At 33.9% G+C, this 22,011-nt stretch overlaps 1 protein-coding gene across 1 annotated transcript in view; it reads right to left on the reverse strand.

Moving 5' to 3' along the window:
• LOC118195192 (uncharacterized) overlaps positions 1-10,330 on the reverse strand; it is a 456,481-nt gene extending 446,151 nt beyond the window's left edge. Inside the window, exon 1 of the mRNA XM_085816481.1 lies at positions 10,101-10,330. The gene's annotated coding sequence lies outside the window, so the exon portion shown is untranslated. The remainder of the gene's footprint in view (positions 1-10,100) is intronic.
• Positions 10,331-22,011: the final 11,681 nt, after the last annotated feature.

A 22,011-nucleotide genomic window follows, 5' to 3' on the forward strand; every position in this document is an offset into this window, starting at 1 on the left:
TGAAATATATCAGGATAAATTACACTATTTGCGTTCGTTTGTCAATTACACGTTAGTGAAACATATTAGGATAAATTACACTATTTGCGTTCTTTTAGCAATTACAGAGTAACATATTAGGATAAATTACACTATTTGCGTTCTTTTGGCAATTACAGAGTAACATATTAGGATAAATTACACTAGTTGCCTTCTTTTGGCAATTACAGAGTAACATATTAGTATAAATTACACTATTTGCGTTCTTTTGGCAAATACAGAGTAACATAGTATAAATTATACTATTTGCGTTCGTTTGGCAATTACACGTCAGGGAAACATTTTGGGATAAATTACACTATTTACGTTCTTTTGGCAATTACAGAGTAATATATTAGGATAAATTACACTATTGGCGTTCTTTTGGCAATTACACGTCAATGAAACATATTAGGATAAATTACACTATTTGCGTTCTTTTGGCAAATACGGAGTAACATTTTAGGATAAATTACACTATTTGCATTCTTTTGGCAATTACACGTCAGTGAAACATATTAGGAATATTATGATAATTTACACTATTTGCGTTCTTTTGGCAATTACAAGTCAGTGAAAGAACGATGCAGCTAAAAACGAATCATTTTAAATTGTTCTTAAAGAAATAAACATGAACTAGATTTAAAATGGAAGATATACTTTTATAATAAAAGGAAAGCCGTCTGGTTTAAGTAAAAAGTGCACTTCAATCTTTCTGAGGTTAAGTTTTTTTCATCTAGCAATAAGTGGCAAAAATCGGGTATCAGATGTAGTAGGTTATTGATAACAAACTGTTTATTTAACATTTCTTAGCTTTCTGAAGAAATTTGTATCAATAATAATAATATAAGTTAAATCCATAATAAATGCTGGTGTCCTACCGCTTTCTAAAACTGCATTTGAGGTGTAGTAGAAGAATGATAAATCGGTAAGCTTGATAAAACAACATCCGCACTTTCCATCAACTACGTTAAGTCTAATACTTCAAAAGATTGTTTAGGTCCAGTGTGTTTTCAGCTATCAACGGTTACAGTTAATTTTCGCTAACTTTTTATGTTTTCCCCCTTTAGCGAAATATTATTTAATTAATTAACTAAAATGTACAACATTGTTATAAAACAAATTTAAAATTAAACGAGACTCATGGAAGACTTTTATTAAGGCATTAGAAATTATAAGCTGTTTTCTCCCTCCTTTCTGTATGCCTTGGTGGTGTAACTGTAGCACACTCGGTGCGTATTCGAGAAGGCCAGGTTCGAGTCCCGGCGAGGGTACTGCTCATTTTTCACATCTCCAGCATGAAAATAATCTAATAAGTCTTCAGTGACTCCCGAATTAAAAGGTGGTGCATGATGATTCTTCAGGACCAGGATCTGGCGATTGGGTCGCTTAATCCTCAGTCGCTCTTTAGGAGGGGGGATATATAAGGTATTTTCTCCCTCCGTTCTGCATGCCTTCGTGGTGAAACGGTAACACACTCGGCGCGTATTCGCGACGTCCAGGTTCGAGTCCTGGCTAGACCATTGCTCATGTTTCAGGTTTCCAGCATCAAAATAACGTAATGACTCAATAAAGTCAGAGATACTAACAAACCAATGGAAAAAACACCAAAAAGCGCATGAAAAATATACTAGAAAACCAATGTAAAAACACCAAAAAACGCATAGAAAAAATACGAAAAATCCAATGGAAGAAATACTAAAAAACGCATGGAAAAAACGCATGGAAAAAATACTAAAAAGAGAATGGGAAAAACACCAAAAAAAGCATGGAAAAAATACTAAAATACGAATGAAAATACACCAAGAAACGCATGGAAAAAATACTAAAACATCAATGAAAAAAGCACCAAAAAGTGCATGGAAAAAATACTAAAAGACCAATGGAGAAAACACCAAAAACACGCTTGGAAGAAATACTGAAAAACCAATGGAAAAACTCCAAAAAACGCACGGAAAAATACTAAAAAACGCAAGGCAAAAACACCAAAAAACGCTTGGAAAGACTACTAAAATACGCATAGAAAAGAACACAAAAACCGCATTTAAAAAATACTAAAAAACGCATGGAAAAAACATCAAAAAACGCATGGAAAAAACATCAAAAAACGCATGGAAAAATACTAAAAAACGCATGGAGAAGAACACAAAAAGCGAATGGAAAAAATACTAAAAAACCAATGGAAAACACCAAAAAAAAGGAAGGAAAAATACTAACAAACGCATGGAAAAATACTAAAATACGCATTAAAAAGAACACAAAAAAAAAAAACGCATTGAAAAAAATACTAAAACACCAAAAAACGCATGGAAAAATACTAAAAAAAAAAACCAATGGAAAAAACACCAAAAAACGCATGGAAAAAATACTAAACAACCAATAGACAAAACACCAAAAAACGCATGAAAAAAATTATTATTCATTAGGTTATTTTGATGATTTATATAATAAAGTCAGAGAGTTACATTAAGGCGTAAGAAGCTTTGTCTATCTGGGTTAAAAAAAAAAAATCTGAAATGTTTCAGATTTTAAATTACGTCCAAAGGGGCGTTTTTTAACATTTTGTGTGTTACCTTTCTTTATTAAATATCATGTTCCTCGCACTTAAACCATAAGATCCAGTGCAACAGCAATATCGCAAAATAGTTTTAAAACGAGCATATCTTTAGAATTTCCGATACAGAGACTCACGCGCTGGAGATAAAAATGTTTTTTCTGCACAACGTTGCCATTGCTCGCTTTGAAATCCTTGAGTTTGTTAATCAAAAATTCGTCAAAGTTTTAAAAAATAGGAAATCGATCATAAAACAAATTTCAAATTTCAAATTTGGTCTTCCACATGCTCATATTCGTTGGAGGATTACGTTATTCAAAATTCGATGACTCTATGTACCGTTGTTTTATCACAATACGAGAAATATACATACATTTATGCAGATTTTTCATTATTTAATTTCTTCAAATATAATGCAGGACTCTAACATTTTGTGGCAACACTTTGAAAAGTGAACCGACATTTATGAGTCCGACGCAAAATGCCAAAACGAAACTAATAGTCCTTCGGGATTCAAATCCCTTTGGACTAAAAAAAAAAAAAAAAAAAAAAAAAAAAAAAAAAAAAAAAAAAGAAAGATCGTTTTTAGACCAGTCCTGCCAGATGTGCTTCTCAAGATATATTCATGTTGTACCCTTCTAAGTTGCATCGGCATCTAATAATTTTTGTTAAAGTTTGAAGAAAGTTTGGTAAAGTACAAAATCTATCTATTTAGTTGAATACCTAGTAGATAATATTTATTACGTCCAACTTTATTAATTTGAAGAATAACTATAATCGTATAAGGTTAGCATTATATAAATAGCATACCGAACGGAACTATGCGTTTTCATTGCAGCCATGGGTTAACAATAAGTTGGATCAGTTTTAGAGGAAATAAACTACAACAATGATAACAAGTGCATTGCCCCCGAGAATGAACGGCAAGATTTCATGAAATTTCCAGGAAGTATATATTATGTAGTATGAACTAAAAGTGCTTTTACATAATTCAATCACTCAAAACAATCACGAACAAAATAGATAAATACGTATAGAATTAACAGCACAATAGACGTTGTAGTATCGTATTCTCTTCATATCCTTGTAAGAAGGTTTGGTGTAACACAGGCAGTTGATTGAGTCATTTTCTCCTTGATATGGTGAAGATTATCAATTATTTTATACTAACCCACATTTTTTAGAAAGCCTTAGAACAAGAAGTTTAGTGAACAAAACCTTAGGCCTTCTTGTAGGCCATGGGACAGACTTGTGGGCCATGTTAAACTTGTGACCCATTTCTGCCAATCTACTGGCCTGGAATTTGATGATTCAACTCGTTTTTCTCACGATTCGCAAAACAGCGGCAACAAAAAGTTTATCATCCAATAAGTGCCTTGTGGATGCTATAAAATATAACCGTTTCAAAGAGCTGAATCAAGTAGAATTACTTTTAGGCCAATTTGCATCACACATACTTCATAATGTCTTCATGAAATCTCCCCATTTACTTATGAAGACTTTTTAAATAAAGGAAAAAAAAATCATTTTCTGCCCTAATTTTGGGAACTCGATCTCGGCGGCTCTTTGAGCAATATGAAGTGCAATTCCAAATATTCTATTTAAAGGCGAGAATATTGAGAATTGAGAAACCATATTGAGTTAACTTCGATTTAGAACTGGCAGGACTTTTTGGAAAGCATCTAAATACAACAAACATTAAACTGCTTAACTATGACACTTAGCCATTATGTTATAAACTAGAAAGCCCGGCGGTCATACGAAATGACGCTGTTCTAGATATTATAAATTGTAATTAAAATGATTTGTGCGAAGGTGTCTGCTAATTCAAACTGAAGTACCCAGGCCAGGCGGCGAGGACGCCCCTTTGCTTACTGCTTAAAGTATTGCTTAAAGTAGAGTGCAATAAAGGAAACCACTGGCGGTACATTTCTTAAGAGCCACCGCTAGTTCAATAAATAAAGGTGATTTATGTAATAAAATGTTAATTCACATGTCAAAGATCTCTTTGTACACAGCATTTCTTGTGTAGATTTTTCCATCATTTTTAAGCTCGCCTTGCAGAGGACCATCCATTATTTTTAATTTTACTTCCGTTCTTTCAAGAACTCTTGAACAGGCAACGTAAAGTGGACCTTGTCCAAATGCAGGCCCAGGTAAAAAAATGCCAACACGCTTAAGCGTTTGGCCGTGAGACTTATGGAGGGTCATAGCAAAGGCAAGTCTTACAGGAAATTGTCCAAGTCTCAATTGAAACGGCAACCCTGTGCCGTGGCAACTTCACCCCATTGGCTAGTGCAGTTACGCAAGCAAACCATAAACTATCGGCGACAAACAGACGCTTTAGCCGCATATAATAAAGATATTTATTTATTTCATTTTATTTGTTTTTTCATCGTTGTCGGTTTTTGCCGGTTGCATATTTCCGAATTCTATTATATAAAGATGTTAAATTTATTTATTAAATGTTAAATGCACGTGCTCTTGTATTTTTAATTTTTCCGGCTTAGCTTTCTCATAATATTCGTCACACTGCACGAGGAATTCAAACAGTTTATAGTTACGCAAGCAACCAATAAACTATCGGCGACAAACACTTAAGCCGTATATATATAAGATTGCGGTTTAAAAATAACTAAATTTTGTAGCAGTTACCTTTACAAAATATAAGATTTGCAGTTATTATTCTGAATACATATAATTACCACATATTAGCTAGAATGTGTTAAGTATGTAAATAAGGGATAGAAATACACTTATAATATAGAATTAATTTCACCGCAACGTGTTACCACATAGATCAAATAATGGAAGTGGATGAATAGAAGATGACATGCTAGAATATCATTATTTGTTTCACTGAGCCATATCAAAGCATCAGAACCGTATCAGAATGTCATTCAGATATGTCATCAATCATGTGGGTTACAATCGTAGCACAGAGCAGAGAATGTTTTGCTGGGGTTACCTTCAACACTGGTTCATCCGCAAATTATATACTTACAAGCTTGTAAGGATTATGTTAATTTTATTAACAGTAAATTTTGAGTTAAACTTCTTTCCTGTCAAATTCTTAACTTTAACTTACTACTTCCGGCCAGAACGTAGATTTAGAATCACGTCTGAATGCATAATGAGGAGGAGCGGTATTTAAAACGCTAAATTCTTCGGTTTTAGCGAGAGAGTTACCAGGTACTCTATCTTTTTATGCTAATCTCTCGTAAGCTATTATTATGCTCGGCCGTACTTAGGCCCTTGCTAGCTTCGCAGTCAATTAGCTTTAAGGGGCCAACTCGGTTAGAATCTAGATAGCTTCGGCTATATCTCTTTAGGTTATATTAGTTTTAGTTTACTTCTTAGCCTCTTAAGTTCAAGCCCAAGTGTTGACTTTTATTATACACTCCAAGTGTCGGCTTTTATTGTACATTCCGAAAATTGTTTTTTAAAGTAACTTGTATGTAAATTATTAAAATGTTTTACGGAGACTTGAATTTAAAACATGAATAACAAAATTTCAATCTTTGTAATAGAAATTAAATTAATAAAGTAATTATCGCTATTGATCGGAAATTAGTTGACTTTTCAAGGGGAACAAACCAACTCCCGTTCAATGAAAAATAATTAATTATAAATGCGAAATATTAACAAATGCGATATTAATTAATTTGAAATATTGTTCATTGAACGGGAGTTGGTTTGTTCCCCTTGAAAAGTCAACTAATTTCCGATCAGCAGCGATAATTACTTGCTATTAATTTAATTTCTTGCTATTAATTTAACTTCAGATTTAAATTCTTTACAATCTGAAGTTTATTGGCTTTCTCAATTTTAATTTCTAATATAGGAATTTTAATCGGAATATTCCCCTTTAAACCATATAAATATATATGACATAGTAAAAGCAAGGAAAAGACAGAGCACTGTTTATGCTGCATAGTTATGCTACATTGAAGAGAAAGTACTCTGATTGTGTTGTAAGCTAATGTGTTGACTTCGTAAATAAAACTTGGCAGTTGAGGCTATTTTAATTCAATTTTTATTTCCAATTGACATTATGTGGCACCCTAATCACTTGGCACCCTAATCGTGCCTGTTCTTCACGCTTACTAGCTAAAGTTACAGGAGCAGCATAAAGACTGTAAGATGGTTTAATTATTTCAGCATTTAACAACTCATCTATTTGCTTCTTAATTTCACTATGATCTTACATATATATACACATACTTATCTTACATACATAACTTACTAGTAAGTTATGTATGTAATCTTACATACATAACTTACTAACTATGGATTCGCTCTATTAAGATAATTCTACTAAAATTAATCTTAGGAGATAATATACTCAATATTTCTTTAGTAAATAAATTATATATATATATATATATATATAATAACTTATATATATATATCTATTTGCTTCTTAATTTCACTATGATCTTACATATATATATATATATATTGAAGCAAATAGATTATATATACATATATATAATTTATTAGATATATATATATATATATAATTTATTTACTAAAGAAATATTATCTACTAAGATTAATTTTAGTAGAATTATTTTAATAGAGCGAATCCATAGTTAGTAAGTTCAATTCCGAAAATTATTTTAAAGTAACGATTTCTCTTACGATTAATTCATTTACGATTTCTCTACATATAAATGAAACATCTTTATATATTTACGACCTTTTACTCCTTACCATAGAAGGGACTCATTTTCTGTGAAAGACACGTAAACGAGTTATTAAACAAAAGTCGTAACATCGTATCTGATTTATACTGTTCATTAAATTTCAATTTTAGGATATTTTTAAATATATTTAGTACTATCAGCTTCGCTGCCAGCCTTCGTCTGGCTTTTAAATGTACCGGAAAAATGGCTGAAGGGAACACCAAACGTTAAATTTAAAAACTGCGTAGAATTTTACTCTGCAGAACAACTTCATAAACAAAATTACAATTATATAAGCAACATCCCTAAATGCAAATATTAATTATCCTAATAAATAAGTTAACAAACTTTTCTTTGCAAAATCTTAAGAACTGAAATGGTATAAAGGAGGTTAAGAACTTTGTTTCCTAAAAAAAAATCACTCAAAACTTTTCAATATCTTAAAAACAGTCAAATGAGCAATAAATACCATAAAAGAATACAAAAACAAAAAATTCTGAAAAGCAAAGTATAATTAATGATATTTTATCTTATATTTTCAAGAGAAAAAAGTTACAATGAAATAAGCTATATTCCTTAATACAAATATTAATTATCCTAATAAAAAAATTAACCAACTTTCCGTTGAAGAAAACAAATCATGTAAAACTTTTCAGTCTCTTACAAACAGTGAAATAAGCAAACAAATAACATGAAAGCAACTCAAAAAACATAAAATTCCGCGCAGAATTTTACTCTGCAGAATAACTTTATCCAAAAAAAAAAAATCAATAAAAATATATTATATATATATATATATATATATAAACGACAATGAAATATGCCAATCTCTTAAAAACGGTGACATAAGAAATACGATGAAAAATTGTTGCCAGACCCATATTTCTAAAAGAATGAAACTATTCAAAAGATGCGATTTCATCAAAGATCTATCAACAACAATAAGACAGGAAAATTGTTGCCAAAATCACATTTTTAAGGATGTGAGATGTGAGAAGTGTACTCGGAAGCTTCATTTAAAAAAAGTTTTTAAAATACAAAATATTATCATTTTTCCAAAATTCTTTTTTGTAAAAGCAGTCTCAAGAATGAAAGCTTAACGTGTCCAAAAATCAAAGAAAAATAATTTTTACATTTTTAAAAATAAACTTTTTAAGAAAAATCCCGTTGAAAAGGTGTTAAACTCCCTTTGTTAAATAAATTCGTATTTAATCGATTTATTGAAACACGGAATTTATTTTAAGTTCTTAAAATAGCTAAGTGCCTACGTTTCATGACAATGTAAAACTGGAGTGCGTAGAGTAAAATCTCCCTTTCCTATAGCCCATTATGTCTCAAAATGACGCGATTTCGTCACAAAACAAAAAATAAAAAAGTTCGAGTTCGAATTTCGAAAAACTCGCTTCGAGGTGCACTGTCTATACGCACCTATGTACCAAATTTCGTAGCTGTGGGTCTATTAGCGTACGCGCAGCGCGAACGAAAGACACGCGCACACACAGACAGACTCTTTCTTTTATTATATGTAGAGATATTTAATTGATTTTTTTCCGATACAATGATTTCAGAGATATAGGATTTAGGTTTTCATTGTAAAGATTTTATTTTACTTTTGTAAAGATTGTAAAGATTTTATTTTACTTACTGTTTTTAGTTTGTGAAACTTCTGATGTCAGTTTCCTGCCAGAATGTAAATTTCAATGACATAGTACGCAAATCTAAGTGTGTTCGGAATCAGTATATAAGCAGCGGTTTGAACAGTAGTAGGAGTAGAGTTAATTCCGAATTGATGTCGCGTGTTTGAAGTAGCTTTGTACATGAATAATTGGTTCTTAGCCTCTCTCTTTAGATCGTATTAATATCATCGTATTGGTTCAAATAAAAAGGTTATTTAAACCTTCTTCTGCAACATCTGTTCTCCCAAGACATAGCGAGAATTCTCTACGTAGTATTTTCGGTAGTATACCACTAGATGATCTAGAAAAGAACGAGAAGACTCCATATCATGTCAAGAACATAGCTGCCAGAGTTAAATTTCAGTGTTTTAAGAAACATATTTAAAGAGTTTTATGACACAAAAATACTTATAATTAATGCTATTACTTTACTGCTGCTGTATTTTTATATGATATTTGCATTGCATTACGTTTCTTATTACCTTTTTTATTACATTTACATTTGATACTTTTTGTTACTTTCAACTTCTGGAATTCATAGTCGTGTAACCCATTTACTTTATTGTTATTTTACGTTTTCATTTTTCTGTTTGAGCCACAAGTGATGGTAAATTGTGAGCATCATGCAGAGGGCGTTTTGTTAAGTTTAGTTCAAATATAAATGTTATTTAAACCTTCGTCTGCAACATCTGTTCTTTCAAGACATAACGAGAATTCTCTACGTAGTATATTCAATAGGGTATACCACTAGATGATCCAGAAAAGAACAAGAAGACTCTATATCATGTCGAGAACATAGCTGCCAGAGTTAAATTTCAGTGTTTTAAGGAACATATTTAAAGAGTTTTATGGCACAAAAATACTTATAATTAATACTATTATTTTACTGCTTCTGTATTTTTATATGATTACCTTTATTATTACCTTTTTTTGTTACATTTACATTTGATACTTTTTGTTACTTTCAACTTCTGGAATTCATTCATTGCTAACATATCTTGTCTGCTATAAAGCGATATATTAACGACATAAATATGGCAATCCAAAATGGTTTCATACATGATTTCTTATTGTAATTTAATAGTTTTATCTGACAGAAAGACTCTTTTATCTCGCCATTTTCTAGCTACAAATAATAGAGAGCATAATCAAATATCATCCTACCTTTGACATAATCACATGGAAAGCAAACACAAAATTTAAATCCCTCTCGGAAGAACAAAATACATTCCTCGGATAATCACATTCACGGATTATATATATTTATCCGATCAAGATCCATTTCTAATCACAGCGCTCCACGACTGCGTAAAAGTTTGCGAAACTTTCCGCCTTTGTTTGTAGAGCGTGCGATGGAGGTATGTTCATCTCGAGCTTCACTCGGGACGAGTGAGAGCGACCAGCATCCACTGCACATGCGCAGTCGAGGCAGTCAATAGACGGCCTGTTCCCGCGTAGTTGTACGAGTGGGCGAAAGTTGTTTCTTCGGCGGGTGGACAACCCTGAATTCCATTTTTGTCGACCGCGATTTGTTTGTTCCTCCCCCCTCTCACTGTTTGTGAATCAAAAGACGGGATAAAGAAATTTAAATATTCTAAGTAGAGCAGAAAGGCAATGAAAATGTTCTTTTCGATTAGAAAGTCATCGATTTACGTGTAATTGCGATGCATAGGAAAGTGGTATAGGGTAGTATTACATTTTCAGTGCATTTTTGTATTAAATAAAATTATTTAACAAGAGTATAGTTAAAGTTCAACCAGGACAACCTTTAAGTCAAGATGTCGACCGCGGACGATTAAGATATAAGTAAAAAATAACCGAATATTGAAAAACCCTAGGACATCGGTATTCGTCCCGGTCCTAATCCCGCAACTGCACAGCTACTTACAACAAAATTTTCTGAAATATAATGAAATTATAAGCCGATTTGTCTTTGAATGTCTTCCCATAGCTCATTCCTGTGGTTTAGCAGATAATTTTTTCTCGTTTTTCTGTAAATAACAAACCAACAAACCAAAATTCCCGCATTCGAAACTCACACCCGACACACTAGCCGGCGAGCGGTAAAGTCGCTGAACCTTGGTAGCTCGGTCGAGCAACGAATCCCGGCTGCATGGGCGTATTCGTGGTTTTCCCCATACGTAGCGTGTATACGAGCCGTTTTCCCTTAGAAAGGTATAAGGTGTTTGTCCCACTTTCCTAGCGTCTTTCGTGGTGTAGTGGTTCTGCACGCTGGGCCGGTATTCTAGAGGTCCATGGTTCGATTCCCGGCGAAGGCGGTTGCTAATTTTTCTTCTTCCCTGCTTCCAAAAAAAATCCTAATATCTCTACAGTGGCGCCCGAACTAAAAGGGTTGTGAATGATGATTCTCCACACCCAGGATTTGGCGACTAGGTCCCCTAAAACCCTAGTCGCCCTTTAAAAAGGGGAGTATATAAGGTGTTTCTCCCACTTTCCTAGAGTCCTTCGTGGTGTAGTGGTTCTGCACGCTGGGCCGGTATTCCAGAGGTCCGTGGTTTGATTCCCGGTGTAGGCGGTTGCTAATTTATTTTTCATCTCGCTGGCTTCCCCAAAAAATATCCTAATGTTTCTACAAAGGTTATCCGCGAAGGCATCCCTCCCCTTTGGCAGACAGCCTTCGAGGTTTTGTGGTAAACACATAAACCTAAACCAAGCAGAAATTCAAACACACCTTCTCATAACGTCCTATCAACGATTCCTTCTTGAAACAGAAATACCCTAACCGAAATGCTGTTATGTTTTTAATCTTCCATTTATGGTTTGATATTCCCCTCAAAGTACTACAGTCCTTGAAAGTCTTTGAATATTATTCTATACCTCCTAGAATATTTTTCTAAAGACCTTCAAAAAGCTAAGTTATTTGAAGCTTTTCAATATCAGCAATGTTGAGCAAACCGCCAGGCATGAAATTATTTGTATAATATTAAACGACCGGTCGATATCACATTAAAAAGCAAATAAAATGAATTATGATGGAAAATATTTACTGTGAAATTTTTAATTTTCTGAAGTATCATTATTCTAGAACGTAACGATTCCAGTCATTGTACGGATGCTTCCGATATATGGCACGTTGCGAAGAATCAAACTGCTGTGAGATGTAAAGTTTAGAGAGACACCATTGAACGTTTTGATTGCATCGGTTTCCTCACAATAAATATAATTTCTTAAGAACTCACAACCCTCATATCAAAAAGCCAATGCTTCTTTAAGCTTCATCTCAGTCTTCTGATATTAAAACGACTCCATTTTTAGCTATTTCTGAAACTCAGGCTGGATACGCAAAGCAAATGTAATTAAAACAGAGTTGATGTTACGCGAAAGTTCGGAATGAATAGATAAAGATATTTTTCCCGTATATCTTGAGTAACTGGAATCATTTTCAGAAAACGTGCATGGAAAGGTATGAGAATAATGTTGGCAAAGAGTTGAATAACTAAGCATTCAAAGGCCAGGAAATAAATATGCATTTAAATTCTTTTTTTTAAATTAAAATAGTGGTTTTGACCTTATATTACATGAAATATAAAATAAGGAGTATAATTTTATGTTTAAACATGTGTGGAAAATAATATCTGGTGACTTTTTAAAATTAAATTAAGTTTTTGAAGCAGTGGGTCGCCAGATAAATTACAGCAAGACCGTAGAATAACATAGATAAATGAAAATTAGCCATCATTTGTCATATAAAAGTTAAAATTTGTTAATACAACAAAACTTATTCAGAAATATAAATTTCCATCTTATTACACTCATGTCCATAAATTAAGGATAATTCGGAGTCACGCAGAAATCGAACTCTAAAATAAATATATCACCTGTAAAATCACTACGCACATCTTCAAGAATCATATGCAAATTTAAGGAAGTAAACAGATGACACCGATGGTACGTCACAATGACGAGAGTGATATATAAGGAATACAGGCAAAGAAGTAAAATTGTTCGCTGGTGCTTTATAAGCATTTCAGTGTAATAACCGAATAGTTATGACACAAACGACGCATTTGGATGATTTTTTACGTGGTAGAATTACCGGCCGTCTGGAATGTGGGCGTACCCAACTGGAAGTATCAGACGAACTTGGAATTGCCCAGAGTGTCATCTCCAGGCTTTGGCAACGATTCCAAGATGATGGTAATGTGAGTAGACGTTACAGCACAGGTCGCCCCAGAGTTACAACGCCAAATGAGGACCGGTGTTTGGCAGTTACTGCCAAAAGAAACAGGCGGAGCACAGCCTCAGACCTGTCTCATCAGCTCTCTTCAACCATTGGTACGACAATTTCAAGGCAGACCGTGTACAGACGCTTAGGGCAGATTGGTCTATATGCTCGTAGGCCTGTCAGATGCGTTCCACTTACTGCAACTCACTGTCGCCTGCGGTTAGCCTGGAGTAGAGAGCATGCATTGTGGACACCGCAACAGTGGCCTTGTGTGATGTTTTCCGACGAGTCCAATTTTAGCTTGCAGTCTGATTCTCGCCGGATTTTCATATAGAGAGCTCCAGGTACCCGTTACCACCAAGAAAACATCACACGACACAGTTACGGTGGTGCAGGAGTGCTCGTTTGGGGTGGAATTATTCTGGGTTCCAGAACTGACCTGCATGTTGAAATTGGAACCATGACAAGCCAAATCTACTGGGACGTCATTCTGAAACATGGCGCACAATTTGTGTTTATGGATGACAACGCCCGTCCTCACCGTGCAAACATCATAAGTTGCCTTCAATCGGAGGCTATCACCCGTATGGACTGGCCAGCATTCTCACCGGACTTGAATCCAGTAGAGCACGTTTGGGACATGCTTGGCCGACGAGTTGCAGCCCGTCAACCTCCTCCTACATGTCTACCGGAACTTCGGAAAGCATTGCTTTTTGAGTGGTGTAATATCCCCCAAGATCAGATCGATAATTTGATACTCAGCATGCCTAGGCGTTGTACGGACTCTTTTGTATCGTCTGGGAGACATACAATGTATTAACAATCATACCAACCATGTAATATTGGTTTTACGTAAATAGATTTTTTTGTAATTTTCTCCAGGGAGAAAAAATCGCTAATTTTTTTAATAATATCAAACATATAGCATCTTTTTTTTTTTTTCTCTCTTTACCTTTTGTTTAATAAATAAGCATTACAAATAAGTCAAGTTTGTTTTGCTTCTAACTCTTCCTTTGCCTGACTTTCAGTATCCTTAATTTATGGACATGATTGTATTTATCTTGTAATATTTTGATAAAGGCGTATAGATTTCGGTTTTAAAAGGTGGATTCTATTATTATTGTTACTTTATTTTATCATGGTATATTATTTACTCTGTTTTATCATTGTTTTGGTTAAAATGAAGTCCATTAATAACAAGCGGTGTTGCTAATCAGGCTAAAATATGTTTTACCGTTAGTTCCTTGTACGAAGTAAAGGAAGTATGGTAATCACGAAAAATACCAAGTACCGTATTTCAACGAAAATATCCATATTTACCGCTATAGAATGCAATTAACCGTGTTTTTGAGTGACATTTGTACGTAAGGATAAACTAAAGGACTCTTTTTCCCAAAACGAATTATAAATCTGATTTAAAATGGATTTAGAAGAGATATTTTTTCGTGGCGTCTGTACGTACGTACGTATGTATGACGATTAATTGAAAAACAAGTAGCCTCAGAAGGTTGAAATTTAGTATATAGGAGTACTATAGCATGTAGTTGGTCACTTTTTGGTTGCAATCGGCCGTTCCTTCTTTTATTAAGTTTTAACTCTTTAAGCTAGTAGGTCCTCCCTAAAAATCATGTATTTTTGTCTAATAGCAATTCGCTATTTATTTTGTTCTGTACATTTGCCTAACCAGGCTAGTCTGTATAGTTTTTTTCTTACACCATTAATGTGTTTCTCATTTACTTTTAACCAACGGACGAGTCGGGAAATGAAACAGAGGAATTGAGACTTATTATAGTTTTAATAGATTATTTTGCAAGTTTAATTGTCAAAAGTTATTTCGTGTTCAGTTTCAGTTCTTCTGTTTTGACGAAATGCGATATGGAATTAGCTGGATTCGAAAATTATTGTGCATTTCCCCTGAAGAGTCCGTAATGAATTTCGAATTAGGCTAATTTACCATTTACTGCTTCTTTGTATTTTTGCTTGCGTATTAAATAACTTTTGTGTTTATGTTTAAATGTTTTAGGATTGTTTAAACTTTAATCAACATTTTTTACATTTAAATTTGATCTGAGTTTTACATTCATTTTTTATTTGTTAGTTTTCTTGTTATAATTTCATTTATCTTGTATTTTAACTTTTAATTGCAATTTATTTTAACTTAGTGTTAAAAATTATTCACGGGAACCACAGTATCACATTTGCTTTAAAGCAATAGCATGAAGAATTTTCTTTTTTACCTTATATATATATATAACCACTCTGTTACTTGGCTCAGCAAGCTCAGTTTTTTTATTCTTATATGTTGGTAAATTGTCAAATTTTTGCTTTAAAAATTGAATTATGTTTTTCTTATCATCCTATAAGGTATTTCTCCCACTTCCCTAGCGTGCCTTCGTGGTGTAACGGTAAAACGCTGGGTCGGTATTCCAGAGGTCCGTGGTTCGATTCCCGGCGAAGGTGGTTGCATATTTTCATCTTTTCTGCTTCCAATTAACTAAATGACTCTACAAGTGGCGCCCGAACTAAAAGGGATGTGGATGATGATTCTCCGCACCCAGGATTTGGCGACTAGGTCCCCTAAAACCCTAGTCGCCTTTTAAAAAGGGCAGTATATAAGGTATTTCTTCCACTTCCCTACCGTGCCTTCGTGGTGTAACGGTAGCACGCTGGGCCGGTATTCCAGAGGTCCATGGTTCGATTCCCGGCGAAGGCGGTTACATGTTTTTCATCTTTTCTGCTTCCAATTAGCTTAATGGCTCTACAATCCGGTTAAAGTTTTTATGTCTTTAGTTAATCTGCATGCAATATTTGTAGAATTATCAACAATTTAAAAGTTGTTTAAGTGCGGGTTTTGTTTATATTTGAAACTCTGCACAACACTGAATTAATTCTTTCTGCGCCTTCAGTGTCTCTTTGCCGAGTGAGACCAAAAGGAAACATGTAGTATTGTACACCGAAAAATCTGCCTTCTTGCCCGCTGGCCAAATTGCTTGTTTTTGCATAGAAACTGTGCTTTTAATTGTAAATTTGTTTTAATTGTTTTAACTGTATTTGGTGTTTTATGTTTTTCTATATATTTCAATTTTTAATGAAAATATTTTGAGTTTTTTATGTATTTTGGTCTTGCCGCGAAATGAGAACTGAATTAATTGAATGAGAAATTAATGAAATTCGAGGAAATAAGTTTCAATTAAGTGCAGTAAAAAATGCGTATAATTTAATATTGCGTACAAGGAAGTCGTGGTGTACACATCAGCATTTTACTCTCGTAATGATAATGATTTAAAAAATATTTTACGACTGTTTAATAACATTTTGCAACGATTATCATTTTATAAAGCAAATGGCATAAATAAAATAGGTTTCTAATATACTGTAAAAGAAGTAGGCTGCAAAGTTTTTAATTTAACTTCTTGTGTCCATTACCGTCTAAATCCGAAATAAATCTGAGTTTTGATGCAACTGTGTAGCAAAATAGAGATTGTGATCTTTCATAACAGCGTCTCAAAAGATATCTGAGACTTTGTAATGTTTAGTTTAGCTAACACGTTATTAACCTAAAAAGGGTTATTAGTCTCGAAATGGGATTTTGTGTCGGTTCACTCGTTATTATCGCTTATTTTATTTCTTGATTTCTACTGCATGAAGCATAATAAACATGTTTTCTCACCTGTTTGTGTTCTTCTTTTTGTTGTGTAGCTAAAATTTTGAATATTTACAAATTAAAATTTTGATTTTTAGCAAATTTAATATAATTAAGTGAATCATAAAAATCAAAATTTTAATTTGTAAATATCCAAAATTTTATTAAGAGAATCATAAAAATCAAAATTTTAATTTGTAAATATCCAAAATTTTATTAAGAGAATCATAAAAATCAAAATTTTAATTTGTAAATATTCAAAATTTTAGCTACACAACACTTTCTTGTGTTTTGCATTGTTACTACCGTGCCAGGAAAGCATTTCCGACCATGCATTACTGTATGATTTTCCATGACATTACACTTAATGGTCTTTGAACTTTGTAGATGTATTTTGTCTCTCCTGAAAGTCTGTAATCATCTACTGAAACACCGTGCATACTGTGCTGGAAATCGCACTGCGCGAAAGCATTTGGGATTCGTGAAATTTTGGGGTTTTCGATTTATCCACTCCAGTCAATGTCACCAAGTTGTAGTTGAAAATAACTTATTATACCACGAATCTGCTAAATTAGCTTTTACGTATTTTCTGTTCTTATCAGTACGCAAACAGATTTTACATTTTTGGGCGCTTTTCTGATATGATGGTTGAATGGAAGAATGTTTAAAATTGTAAGAACAGCAAAAACCATCAAGACCGGCGAATAAAATATTCAAGCCGCTGCAGTTTGGTCACATTTATGTATTCATCATATTCATGAAATTTTGGAAGACTAGCTTTCTGTTTATTCAAAAAAGATAAAGCGAAAATTGCACTATCATAAAGAAAACGGCGATTCATTTAAATCTGAATAGTTGTTTACAGTGTACATTCTAATTTTTTTTGTAGCTGTTTAAAAAAACGTTTTCTCTTCTTTCGCTAAGAAAAGATTTTATTACATTTACTACGTAGTATCATAAAAGTAATTAGGACTCTAACTAATAATAATTAGAGTTCTGAATAATTATGGATTTATTCTTTATCTCATTACTGTAAAAATTAATGCCTTCAAATATTTAAAGTTTCGGTTAATTTCATTCAACGAGGTTCAGCTTCGATTCCCCTTATTCGAGGTTCTAATATAAGCTAATTATTTTTAATAATAATATTATTCCAGAAGGAAACAAATTCAATTTTCAGTTTTTGATAAATATCTATATTTTGTAAGATCTTAAGGGGTCATACAACCTTTGCATATGTCAAAAGATCAATTTTTCACCTTTTTCGATCTTGTGCAACCTTTTCAAATTCTTGCTAAACCAACATTTTTCTCTTTATCAACTTAATATCTAGTTGTAATGAACTTTCTTTAAATATTTATAAATGTTATAAATAATATCATCGCATTATTAATGTTAAATCATCAAATTTCTTTCTTGTCCTGTTAAGCTCTACTTGACTCTGAGCGCACTTGCAGGAGCTTGCAAGACTCTGAGCGCACTTGCTTGCTTCTCTCAAAATGTTTACTTTTTTCTTTTAGCGGAAGAAGTTTTGAGATTATAAAAAACTAAAAATATAAGAATTTTCGTGTTTTACATTTTTGACTATACAACTTTTAATTTTGAGTTACAGTTTGGATGCATACCTACCTTGTAGAAATATAAAATATCAATAAACTACCATAATTGTATTTAAAATTATTTGATTGATACAATGATGCTATGATAAAATTTCACGACATCACGAAAAAAGTTTAAATTCTGAACTGTGTTAAGCATGAAGAAACCACCAAAGACTTTAGAAGATTTTCTCGTCATAAATGTCATTAACATCATAATTTTGTGATAGTAATTCGTATTGTTTGGCATTTATCTTGTAAATTAAGCTTTACTTCATATATTAAATGAAGGAATGGAAACACAGTGTATACATACAAACAGATGAAATCTTTTAAGCACAAATGGGACTTTCAAAGCGTCTTTAAAATGTTTGTTTATGTTTGTTAAGTGTTTATGATGGTAAGTGTTTGCTTATGTACTAGAGATTTAATCGTAAGGAATTATGCCGTCTGAGAGGTTTATATTTTTAATTATATCTTCAAAACTCTAAGAAATATTTTAGGTGAGTTATGTAAAATTCACAGAATAATCGGAAGTAAAATATTTAGTATTAAAAAATCGATTTCGTAAAGAGTTTTTAGACCCTTTTAAATTAAAAATCCGTGTTTTTAGAAAACTTTTAATATCTCCTAACTAAGCAATTTTTCTAAGAATGACTACTCTTCGTTTTCATCTTTTATTTTACTTCCTTCATCATTCAACGTGGAGTATTAAATTGTAAGAACACTAAGACCCTCAATACCTGCTCTCGCTCTTTTAGCGAACTTAATTAATAGAAAAAAAATTGGGCTAAAGTTTATAGCAATTTTAGTTATCAGTTGATTGTTTTCATGTACTCTAATTTACTTTAAGCTGTAATTTGTCTTTCAGAACTACCTATTTTTACTTCCTTGTACGAAGTAAAAAGGAAGTATTGTAATCGCGAAAAGCTTCAGGCAACATATTTCAACGAAAATATTCACTTTGACCGCTTTCGAATGCAATTTAACGATGTTTTTGCGTGATATCTGTACGTAAGGACAGAATAAAAGACTCTTTTCCTCAAAAAAAAAAAAAAAAAAACTAAAAAACAGCTTTAAAATGAATTCTGAAAAGAATTTTTCGTGACGTTTGTACGAACGTATGTACGTACGTGCGTACGTACGTATTTCGCATAACTCAAAAACAAGCAGCCTCAGAACGTTAAAATTTTGTATATAAGACTACTATAACATGTAGATGTGCAACTCGTATTTTGGTTTCAATCGGTCTCGCCAAACGTATATAAATATATTTATAAATATATCCACTCTGTTACCCGGCTCAGTGATCTCAGTTTCTTTACTCTTATATGTTTGTAAATTATACATTTTTTGCTTTAAAAATGATTGAATTATGTTGTTTTTATCTTCCGGTTAAGGGTTTTATGCCTTTGGTAAATCTGAATGCAATATTTTAAAATTGTTTAAGTGTCGCTAAGCCTAATTTGATGGCGACCATTGCTCTTATTTACATTTGAAACAGCTGAGTAGCGGATTTGTTGCCAATCTAGAGAACCTTAGCTTTGCAACAACAAAGATAACGTCTTCATTTATTATTTAAATCATGCTTAATCCTTTCTGGAATTTTTTCGAGGAAATAAGCGTTTAAGATTTACTTCCTAATTTTTAATACAGATATTTTTTATGTATTATTGCCTTGTCGCGAGGTGCTTCAAAATTGGTCAAGTTATTCTTTTCCTCAAAAAGAATAAAGACCCAAAAAGAGCGGACTCCTATCGTCCAATATGCCTACTATCAGCGCTTGGTAAGACATTTGAAAAGTTACTCATGAACAGACTGCGACACCACCTGCATACTACCAAATACTTAAGTGGAAACCAATACGGATTTAGAGCAGGAAGATCAACAATCCACGCACTCATGGAAGTCAAGGAGAGCATTTTAGAGAACAAATTTACCGGCCACCACACAGCATTCATATCATTAGATCTAAAGAGTGCCTTTGACACTCTGTGGTGGCCGGCCATACAACATGCCCTGAGAGAGGCAAAATGTCCACGGAATATTTACCACACCCTGGAGAGTTACCTTTCAGAGCGAAAATTGATTCTACCGCATAACAGCGGTGTCATCCAGCAAGACCAAACCCAAGGATGTCCGCAAGGTTCCTGCGCAGGGCCGTTTCTATGGAACGTAACGTACAACATCATACTCACACAGCCGTGGCCGGAACACACAAAAATAATTGCATACGCGGACGATACAGCTCTAATTGTGAAAGGAAACACCAGGGAACAGCTGCAAGCAAATTCCCAGGAATCCTGCAACCTCTTCCAGGAGCGATGCACAGCAATAAAACTCCAAATAGCTGAAACAAAATCTCAAATACTGCTGATTCCTAAAAAAGGGGGCACACTCGCACGCCAACCAAGAATAACGCTCAACGGCCAAAGACTCCGCATTAAGCGAGAACTAAAGTACCTGGGCATAACTTTTGATGATAAACTAAATTGGATCCCTCACGTGCTGGAGCTTAGGAAACGAACAGCACAGATTGCCATCAAGCTCAAGTTGATGAATGGTTACAGATGGGGACTTAACCCCCATTTACTCAAGACCCTGTATATGGCAGTCACTGAGAAAATAGTAACATATGGAGCTGCAATATGGGCCTCTCCGATGCAAGGACGCAAAATAAAATATCTACAGAGTATACAAAGGCCGTTTCTGCTCAACATTACTAAAGCTTTTAGAACATCTCCAACGAATGCACTCAATGTCCTGGCCGGATTGCCCCCTCTTTACATAAATGTGGAAAAAGAGGCAGCCTACCAATTGGTGAAGCAGCTTAGCCGCCCTGCGGTGTTTGGTGACCATACTTTTACGGCAGATAACCTAGAACGGGAGTCCAATCGCCTCCACACACACCCGTCGACGCAAGGCCAAGGCGTGCACATTAATATTAAGCAAAACACAAGAGCTACGGACAATGATATCGTATTCTACACAGATGGCTCAAAAACTGACGAGAATGTTGGCTGTGCATACATCGCATTTCGGCAACAGCAACCAATACGCCAATGGAAAGGACACTTGGAATCCAGAAACAGTGTTTTTCAAAGCGAAGCCGCAGCCATTTATCACGCAATAAACACTATTACCCAATATCGACATCAAAACAGTTTTATAATAACAGACAGTCTGTCAGCATTATATGCTATATTAAATCCTATGCACGGCTCCCCCATAATTGCAGCAATTCAAGAACAACTCTCTTTTCACAAGACCTTAAAAATCAACCTAGAATGGACAAAAGCGCATATTGGCAACCTTGGGAATGAGGCCGCAGATCGGCTCGCAAAAGAAGCAGCCCAAAATAATGATGCAGAGACACTGCAAATTCCATGGCCCACCTCATATCTAAAAAAGAGCTTGAAACAGGTCGCTTTCACACTGTGGCAAGAGGCATGGAACAACGATGAGACAGGACGTCGTGCGTATGCGCATCTGCCAAAGGTTGATCCAGAACGTCTTATAGTAAATCCACAACTGGTCTACTATATTACCGGGCATGGCCCGTTCCCAGTCTACTTTGAAAGATTCGGCAAGACGACTACCTCCTTATGTTGCTGCGGTGAACTGGGAACGCCAGAACACTATGTCGAA

This window comes from Stegodyphus dumicola, chromosome 5 (assembly GCF_044657685.1).
Source record: "Stegodyphus dumicola isolate Sdum_Otavi_A_Nest chromosome 5, ASM4465768v1".
NCBI classification, from domain to species: Eukaryota; Metazoa; Arthropoda; class Arachnida; order Araneae; family Eresidae; genus Stegodyphus; species Stegodyphus dumicola.